Consider the following 10,957-nt stretch of genomic DNA (forward strand, 5'->3'; position numbering starts at 1 on the left):
AGGGATGGAGACGAGGACGGAGACAGGGACAGAGACGGGAACGGAGACTGATGAAAATGTTGACAGGGATGGACATGGGGACAGAGACAGGGATGAAGACGGGGACAGTGACGGGGATAGAGACTGGGACAGAGACTGACTGAGACAGGGACAGAGATAGGGTCGGAGACTAATGTAGATGAGGATGGAAACTGATGGATACAAGGACAGAGACAGGTACGAACACGGGGAGGGAGACAGGGACAGAGGCAAGGACGGAGACAGAGACAGGGACAGAGATGGACAAGAGGACAGAGATGAGGACGGGGATGGAGACAGGGACAGAGATAGGGACAGGGATGGAGACGAGGACGGATATAGAGACAAGGACAGAGACGGGAACGGAGACTGATGGAGACATTGACAGGGATGGAGACGGGGGCGGGGATGGACATGGGTACAGAGAAGGAACAGAGACAGGGACAGGGATGGAGACTGGGAGGAGAGAGGTACAGAGATGGGGACGGAGACTGGGATGAAGACAGAGAAAGAGACAGAGACTGGGACGGAGACTAACGGAGACAAGGACAGAGATGGAGACGAGGGCGGAGATGGGGACAGGAATGGAGGCAGGTAGAGAGACAGGGACAGGGATGTAGACAAGGACAGAGATGGGGACGGGGATGGACAAGGGGACAGAGACAGGGACGGAGACTGGGACAAAGACGGGGACAGAGAAAGGACAGAAATGGGGACAGAGAAGGGACAGAGACTGATGGATACAGGGACGAAGAAGGGGACAGAGACAGGGACGGAGACAGGAACAGAGACAGGGACGGAGACTGGGACGAAGATGGGGACAGTGATGGAACAGAGAAAGAACAAAAATGGGGACAGTGATGGGGACAGAGAAGGGACAGAAACGGGGACAAAGACTGACTGAGACAGGGACAGAGATGATGACAGAGACTGATGGATACAGGGACGAAGACAGGGACGAAGACGGAGACAGGGACAGGGATGGATACAGGAACAGAGACAGGGACGAAGATGGTGACGGAGACAGGGACGAAGACGGAGACAGGGACAGGGATGGATACAGGAACAGAGACATGGACGAAGATGGTGACGGAGACAGGGACGAAGACGGAGACAAGGACAGAGATAGGGACAGGGATGGAGACAAGGACGGAGATGGGGATGGGGATGAAGGCAGGGACAGAGATGGGGACAGAGACAGGGACGGGGATGGAGATGGGGACAGAGACAGGGACGGGGATGGAGATGGGGACAGAGACGAGGACCGACACAGGGACAGAGATGGAGACAAAGACTGACGGAGACATTGACAGGGATGGAGACAGGGACAGGGATGGACATGGGGACAGAGACAAAGACGGGGATGGAGACGGGGACGGAGACAGGAACAGAGAAAGTGTAAAATGCACATGAACTGCACATCATCGCTTTCTAAATAAACCCCTCCACGATCCACACAGACGCCACACTGCGGCTCCCTGACATTTTAAACTAAAACTCTGTTGTTTATGACCCGAGGAGGACGGCCCCCGTGAGTCTCGGTCCTGAGGTTTTTCCTCCAGCTTCAGGGGAGTTTTTCCTGCCACTGTCACCTTCAGCCCCTCACCTGGGGGCATTCATTTAAATCTGGTATTAATTCTCACTTTCTGTGAACTGCCATCACCGTGTAAAGAGCACTACAACTAAATATGACTCAACTTGTATCTCCATGTTTAAGTTCCCTAGTACAAAGCGTTCACTAGTGTGGTCTGCAGTGAGAAGCGGTCGGTATGTGGATGAGTAGCTCCAAGTCTGCAGATGGCATGCTCCCTTCAGGATGGGGTTGAGGACCTACCCCAAGTGACAGAGTTGAAGTATCTCGGAGTGTTTTTCTCGAGTGATGGGAAGAGGAAATGTGAGGTTGAGCATAGGTTCAGTGCATCATCTTCAGTGATGCGGTCACTATTGTGGTGAAGAGAAGCTCAGCCATAAAGCTGAGTTCTCAATCTGACACCACTCCATCTACATCCCCACTCTCACCTACGAGCTTTGGGTACTGACCGAAAGAACGAGATCACGGATCCTCAGGAGGAGCTGGTAGAAGTTGTGGGGAACAGCCTGGGCTTCTTTGCTCTCTGTTTCAACCGTGACTCTGAAATGCATTCAGCAGAAAAGATGACGACGATGTATCTTCGTGTTTGTGGGTGTTTAGTTTACTACGCCATCTGAAGACTCTCCTTCACACCGTGTAAAATCTCAGGATGAACTTTACAGGAGGAAACAGATGTTATTTATTGAGAGTAATTTGGGAGCGTTTCTATCTGTGATTCGTCATGAGACTTCCACAGTGTGAAGAACAGCGGTTGTGTTCAAATGGTGCAGTAAACTATAAATAAACAGTAAAGGAGATGCAGGTTTTTTTTTGGATGGTGATTAAAGTTGTGCCTCATGCTGAAGTAGGTTTCTGGTCTTATAATGAGCACAGGCGTGTTTAATGTAGCTTGTAGCATTTAGAATGTCCTTATTTGGGCATGAAGGAGAGTACAGGAGGACAGCCCTCTTTTATTGCTCTCTGAGCTCTGTCCACACTAGGACACCAAGGAAATTAAAAAGAAACGTAGTGTGTTTAAAGTAAAATGATCTGTAATTAAACCAAACATAGGTCCGACCTGTGACAGACATGAACAAGGTCCTGCAGACATCTTACCTCTGTTTTGGACATGTCCTAAATTCCTAGCAACAGACTGTTCTCCTTACGCTGCATTATTGTGTTCAGAAGTTGAATGCTCACCACAGAAAGAATAAATGCCATATAGGGGCCTTCTGCCCCATGTTAGGACACTAGTACTGAGTAGATCAGTGCCTCAGGTGACAGGAAATAAGAAACTCTCTTCACAGATCCACACAGAGGTTGTGTAGAACTTGGCAGCCCTTCTTGTCCTTTGTGGAAAATATGAAAATTGAGAATGTGTGCCTCTGACATTTCTATTTCATTTTAATTAATGTATTAGTTATTTATAAATAGCTTTTTCTTACTTTGTTACATATTGTAAAGGAAATGTTTATAAAGATCTAAGGAAAGGGATGGTGGGTTTTTTTAGTTGGGGATTGCTCATGTTTTATGTGTAAAGTGGAAAATGTTCAATAAAAAGACACAAAAACAAAAACAGAGTAGGGTTGGCACGGTGGAGCAGCAGGTGGTGGAGGGGCCTGGAGGTTGTGGGTTCGAGTCCCGCTCCGGGTGACTGTCTGTGAGGAGTGTGGTGTGTTCTCCCTGTGTCCGCATGGGTTTCCTCCGGGTGCTCCGGTTTCCTCCCACGGTCCAAAAACACACGCTGGTAGGTGGATTGGAGACTCAAAGGTGTCCATAGGTGTGAGTGTGTGTCACCCTGTGAAGGACTGGTGCCCCCTCCAGTGTGTGTTCCTGCCTTGCGCCCAGTGATTCCGGGTGGGCTCCGGACCTTCCGCCGCCCTGCACTGGATAAGGGCTACAGACAATGACACTACCTGCTGCTCCACACTATAATAACAATAATAATAGTAATACATTTTCCTTTGTAATTTCTTTGTTACTGGGACATTCCCTCAGAGACAGTGGATCATAGTGAGTATATATTTTTTTAGGGGCTCATAAATAACACACACACACACACCCACACCCTGCTGTCAGTGTGTGTAGATGTGTGTGTAAAAGGCTGTGTTCTGTGGACCCCTCCCCACTCCTGTGTAAATAGGTCACACACTGATGGAAGTGGAGTGGTGTGTGGGGGTGGGGGGGTGGGGGGGGATGTCCTCTAAACCATGGCCAAAATCTGTGGACACCCTCCTGTTTACAGCAGTTACAGGCTGCTACTAGGAACACAGTTTCACTGCTCCACAACTCAGTGTGGTGCCCTTAGGCTCATGTGCAGCTGCTCCACAGCTTCCCATTTCAGTAGGATTTGTTGTAGAGAGGTGATACACACTGTGTTCACACTGGGAGCCAATGAACCCCTTCAGTGCAGAGGGTTGTCCACACACTTTTAGATATAACCTCCCAGCTCCAGACGGCGCAGCCCCAGGGCGGAACCAGACGGAAAATAAAACCACGGCCGCTGTTCCTCTGACTTCAGCGTTCTGTATTTACACTATTCTCTGAGGAGGGCTGGGAGACACACACAAACACACAGAGAAACACACTACTTCCACACCACATGCTCCGCTAACAAAACACCAGAGATTACGGACTGACAATCAGAGGCTCTAATCTCCTACAGTGGGACCAGCAGAAACACACACACATACACACACACACACACACACACACAGCTGAGAGAGTGTAGATGACAAGCATGAACCATCTTCCCCTGGAAAGAAAGAGGAAACCTGGGGAAAGCTCAGGTTTATTTCTGTAGCACATTTCAAACACAAAATTTAAAACAAAATGAAAGCGCTTCAGAGAAAGAGTTGTGAAATACATCACAGACAATGTATTAAAAAGAGGGAGAAGCAGACATCTAACCCCATGAGGACTACAGCTGGATGCAGTAAACAGGAGCTCTGCAGGAGGAGTGAGGGTCTGTGATCGTGAGTCTTTCAGCCAGAGTCTCAGACTGAGCATTAACAGGAACAAAGTGTTTTTGATGTGAAGCACTGAATAGCACTCTCTTGCTCTTAAAAGTCTGGGTGAATATGACCATGAGTGTGTGAATGCGTGAGTGAGTGAGATCCCCAAGGAGATATGCTCCTGATAATGATAATGAATACAACAGATTATCTACCACAACATCCAGCTAACAGTGTCCTATGTCACTTATGAAGGACTAGAGGATGACCGACACACACTGTGCAGCGACAGATGAGCTACTGTCTCTGACTTTACATCTACAAGGTGAACCAACGAGGGAGGAGTGTCTCACAGAGTGGATAGTGAGTGTCCACATGGTTTAAAAACTCCAGCAGCACTGCTGTGTCTGATCCACTCACACCAGCACAACACACACCAAAACACCACCAACACGTCAGTGTCACTGCAGCGCTGAGAATGATCGACCACCACATCACACCTGCTCTATGGGGGTCCTGAGTAAGAAGACAGTAATGGGACTCGCTGTCGACTGAGCTCCAGAGAAAGGCTGGCTTGGTGCTGTAGTACAGAGCCCTGGGGAGTGAAGGGAGCATCCCGATGGACTCTGGAGTCAGGGAGACATTATAAACACTGCAGCTCTGCAGGAGGTGGCTCAGGGTGTAATTACCCCACAGTGGAATAACACAGACCTGTTTGTTTTGAAATGCTTCAGTTCTAATTACATCAGTCTGACGTTAAACCAGTCACAGGCCTAACTTAACACCCCTGTAGCATCTCCTTAACATCTCTGTACTAATACCACATTTATATTTCCATAATTCCATTTTAATATCTCTGCAGTTCCACATTAATATTTCCTCAGTTCCATATCTCTGTAGTTCCACCTTATCCACCACCTTGGATACCACAGAACCTGTTTTGCATCACCTGGCAAAACAATAGCAATCACTGGGCATTACCCTAGCAACCACAAGGCAACCATCTAGCAATCATGTGGCATCACCCTAGCAACCACCGGGCATCACCCACTGTGCAGTAACCACTGTGCCACTCCCTAGCCACCACCTGGGAGCTGCTTAAGTTGAGTAATCACAGTTTCCTTTGTGAACAGCACCTCTCTCCTTTGTTTCACTGGGACGGGTTCCTTAAAAAGGACACGGTACAGTCCACTAAAAGCCTCCAGAACTGGGTCAAAAGTCAACACCCAACCCTACTCTCCACTGGTCCCGTCTCCACAGAGCGGCATCCAATTATATCTGTGCGCTCACCCCTTAGATGGGGAGAGGACACCAGGCTCTGCTCTGTCCTCGTTAGAGGAAATGAAGCTCGGCCTCCTCTCAGCCCCAGTCTCCTGACACACAGGTGTGTGTGTGTGTGTATGACCCAGTCCTGTCAGCAGAAAGTACACACACACCTCATCAAATGTATGGGAACACTTTACCATCTTCTGAGATCTGAATTTATCCATTTTTCCCTGTTATTACTTTTCCATTAAAGACGCTTCCTGCTCTAAGATTACAGCTGATTAAAACCTTGTATCTTCAATTTTTGTTTTCTCACATATTTATACATGTTAAAGATTTAAAAAAACACTCGCCTAATCATACAATGTCATATGTTTAAACACTCAGAGGAGGACACTAACTGCAGATTCTTTTCCATCAGCTCAAAACTTTCAGAGAAGAACACTAACTGTAATCGTAAAGTAATGAGAACACAACAATTGAGTATTTACAGTGGGAAAGGTAAAATAACCGCAATAAATAGCTGGTTGTTTATTATATTTGGTTGTTTATCTGGTTGTTTATTATATTCACATGAGCACCTCAACTAATCATACGTGGTTCTAATTTCCATATTCATTATTTGATCGTATTAATCAGATATTGTCCCCAATCTCTTAATGAAGTTTTACAATGTGCAATGACACAGGGTGTGTGCGTGTGTGTGTGTGTTTGGGTTAATCAGGGATTGAGGGAGTTCAGCTACTGAATCTAATCCTGATCTGAGAAAAAAGCAGGTTAATGGCAGATATTTTGGGTTTAGAGCTGAAAGCAGATGGAGACGGTGAGAGAACTTCATCCAGAGAGCACACTCCTCCCACTGTGGATGGACAGAACACACTCCTCCCACTGTGGATAGCGAGAACACACTCATCCCACTGTGGATAGAGAGAACACACTCCTCCCACTGTGGGTAGAGAGAACACACCCCTCCCAGTGTGGGCAGAGAGAACACACTCCTCCCTCTGTGGATAGAGAGAACACTCCTCCCACTGTGGACAGAGAGAACACACTCCTCCCACTGTGGATGAACAGAACACACTCCTCCCACTGTGGATGGACAGAACACACTCCTCCCATTGTCGACAGAGAGAACACACACCTCCCACTGTGGATGGACAGAACACACTCCTCCCACTGTGGACAGAGAACACACTCCTCCCACTGTGGATAGAGAACACACTCCTCCCACTGTGGACGGACAGAACTGTCATGTACAGTGTGTTCCTGCTGGATGTCTCATTTTTTCCTCTGGTTGTCATGTATGTGTATAAGCACATGGTTCATTGTTTTGTTTCTGTCTTCCTTGTCTCCACCTTTGCTGTTCCCTCATGTGCCTCCTTTGTGTTCCTGCCTCCTCGTTATCTGTCCCAGGTCTTGTTTGTTTGTGTTGTATTTTTATAGTCCATGTCAGTGTTTCCTGTTTGTGGGTCATTGTGGTTGTATGTATGTTTGTGGTTCATGTCTGTGCTTAAGATTCTTGCTAAGTTTTGATTCTGTTTATAGTTTAGTCTCTCTGTTTTGTATTTATCCTTTTTGTTATGTGTTTAGCCTGCTCTGTTTAGTTCTTGTTTAGTTTTTGTGTTTTCCTCTGTTTAGCCATTTTGTTTACCCTTCTTGATTTATGTTCAACTTACGGTTTTGTGTCTTGCCCCTTTTGATCTGATCTTGTTCAGTGTTTAGCTCCAGTGTTTAGTGTTTAGCCTCTGTGTTTAGTTCTTGTGTTTAGCCTCTTTGTCTAATTCCCTAGCCTGTTTAGTTCCCTTATTGTTCTGTTTATTAAAGTCTGCTGCAATTACCTCCGTTCCTGTTTATACCTTGACCACCACAACACTCCGCTATGTGACAAGAACACACTCCTCCCATCTGGAGGGTTTTAGACAACGGAGAGACTCCAAACGCTGAAAAGCACCAGCCGAGATGAGGATGTTGCTCTATTCCTGCTCCATAGGGGGGGTAACACTGACTTATTTATACTCTTACAGTCACATTACTTAAGGTGAAACTGACTCTAAATTCAGGAGAGCACTAACTGCATGAAAGTAAACACAGAGAAATTGCTCTTACGCACACACACTGCTCCACCTTAAAAGATAGTCACTTCTTACTCACAAACACCGCTCCACCTTAAAAGATAAAGGCGCTTCTTACTTACACACAGATCCACATTAAAAGATACAGTCGCTTCTTACTCACACACACCGCTCCACCTAAAAGATACAGGCGCTTCTTACTCACACACACCGCTCCACCTTAAAAGATAACAGTCGCTTCTTACTCTCACACACTGCTCCACGCTGAGCATCTAAACATAAACAAACCAGAGAAAACTGTGTTTCTCCACAATCGTAGACGTTCCCTTTAAGTTGTAGTTTCTCTGCCCAATAGAGTGGCTGCTGTGTTGTTCTCTAAAGGGGTGGAGCTTTGAATAGCAGCATTGAAAGTCTAAAATGGATTAAGCACTAAATAATCAATAAATCTGACTAAAAGTGAAGTTACTGTGAATGAGGGATTGACTGGATGGTTAAAGTGTTTACTTTGCTGATCTGTCGTTCCCTCTGTAGATAAACTTCTTTCACAGAAACACTGAAGTCCAGATGTGTTGTATGATTTACACATTCTCGCTCTGGGACTGTTCCTCACATCGCGGGCTGTTTTCAGATTCTCCATGGACAACAACAAACCACAAGTCAGAACCTGCCGCCCAGAAGAAAGAGAAGAAATACTTTATTAATCCCTTCAGGAAAATCAAGACTCCACATTTAAAACACATACACACACTAGTGCACTGGGGCAGTGGACACACATTTGGGGCGCTGGGCAGACACTTGCCATTTACAGATGGTGATTTGGTGCTGGACGTCTGCATTGCGTGGTCTAGAGTGAAGACTCTCTCTTGACAATCAGCAATTTTGAGTCTCCAATCCACCTACCACCTGTTTTTGGACCCGGAGTACCCACACTGACACAAGGAGTCACCTGGAGCAGGACTGGAGCTGTGTGGCTGCGACACTACCTGCAGGGTCACTGTGCCACTTGCTAATAAAAATTATATTTAATATTTAAAAAACATAAAACCAGTGGTGTGTCTTAAACGCTTTAAACTTTCAGTGAACAGTGTGAGCTTTTAAACGTTGGCCTTTCTTCTCAGACTCTTCCATCGTCTATTATTTAAGAGAACGATGGTGTTTTTTCACTGGGGAGGAGCGGGGGATGGAGAGAGAAAGAGAGAGATGTGCTGATTGTGTTGAGACTCATACAATCAGAGCTGTACCACCCTCTACTCTCCTTTACTCCAAACACTGGAACATATCTGTGAGGATCTGATGGAGCTCAGCCTCATCATCATCAGTGAGGGTCAGGGGCTGGTGCTGGGGATCAGTTCTGGATCAAACTCACCACTCCTACTCATCCCAGAGGAACTCCAGATGAACCCAGTTCCACTGTTCCACACACCAGAGGAACTTCATCACATCAGAGAACACAGTTAAAAATAGTAACACACATTCTGTTGTAGTTGTGTGATATTTCCAGAGTTATTAGAAACCCATTATTAAATTAAATTCAATTAAAAGTCACATCCCCAGGTTTTAAGCCTCTTATTTCAAAATAATTAAAACGCTGAGGGAGAGCTTTTGTTCGAGGGAACCAGTGGTGGATGCTGGTCTTTCAAGGAGGGGAAGCTCAATTTCGGCCTACATCATAAAATGTGTCGGTTTATTTATACGTAAATTCTACCCTCCATTCCTTTTCAAGAAAATGATCTGTGATCATCGTACCAACAAGGCGTCTTTTCCAACGACTTGACTAGTGTACTTTCAATGGCCAGCAGAGCTAGGCTGCTTAAACAGCCTTGGCCCATGTGAAGTGTGTCCGCCCGTGAGTCCTTTGTGACGGTGGAGGGGCTCAGCAGCATCCGCTGGACAGAAACTGCGATAGAAGTCAGAAAGAGTGATGTAAGTCAGTCTCCAAACACAAGCAGCTACAAAAAAACCCATCAGAAATAGAAGCTCGATTTTTCGCTAGTCGTTTTTAATAAAGAAAATGCCGCTAAGAGGATTAAGAAAGTCTCCGGTTCAACTTAGAACAGAATGAAAATGTAATGCGTCCACGGATCGTTACACCAAAGGATCGCTGACTCGCTGTCAATCAAAAAGGGATTCAGCCTCAGACAGATCATCCAATCATCATGCAGAAGCTGAGCGTCCGGGCCAGCCGAGGCCAGCCCACTGCCCCATAAACCCTCAGAGACGCTGAGCGTCCGATGGGCGGGACAAAGCCCAGCATTTATCCAATGACTCGTCTCGATTCGCTGCACTTCGCTGCTTCACTATTGAACTCTTTGGACGCACTGTGAGGCTGCGGGAATGATTGAGAGGAAAGCCGCGTCTTTACCAGTGATAACAAGCTGATTCTGAACAAAAGTTGAGCGTGTTGTGCATATTTATTCAATGACATGTACACTCAACAGTATATATTTGATCACTTATTTTTTAACATTTTAGGGGAAGCTGAGCTTCCCTTGCAGTCTTAGAGCAATCGCCTCTGGAGGGAACCCCATTCACATCACACCTCTGCTGAGCTGATAGGAGGCATTCCCTTGCTTAAGGGCAAGGCCAACCCTTTCTTCCAGATTGGATGTTCCCCTCACCAGGGGAGTCCTGGTTTTAGAGTTTGGAGTTCCTCAGGGTCTAGGCTGACTAGTGATCCTCTGTGATTCTGATCACTCATTCCTTAACACAGCGCCTCCAACAGGACACAAAGCTTTCTAACAGTGATACAGCTCTGTGCGTGTGTATTCTGATGCAGTGTGAACGTGCACACACCGGGTCTCCTCTATCACCAGAGTTATGCCAGATTATAGGGCCACTTGGGGACCTGTGGAAATGTTCAGAGCTCTGCATCTTTAAAGGTGGAATGGTGAGTTTGAGGAGAAAAACGACTGTTTGTTGGCGTCTGAAGTGTAACTCCTCCTGTAAGTTTTAGTCACTGTTTGAGTTCCCACAGAAACTCATTGGTAACTCAAGGTGTTAAGTTTTGTAGCACTGTAATGCAGTTAGCCCTCGCCCGAGTTTGGAGACATTTCCACCTTAAGTGATCTGAAACAGCA

This window comes from Hoplias malabaricus, chromosome 13 (assembly GCF_029633855.1).
Source record: "Hoplias malabaricus isolate fHopMal1 chromosome 13, fHopMal1.hap1, whole genome shotgun sequence".
Lineage (NCBI taxonomy): Eukaryota > Metazoa > Chordata > Actinopteri > Characiformes > Erythrinidae > Hoplias > Hoplias malabaricus.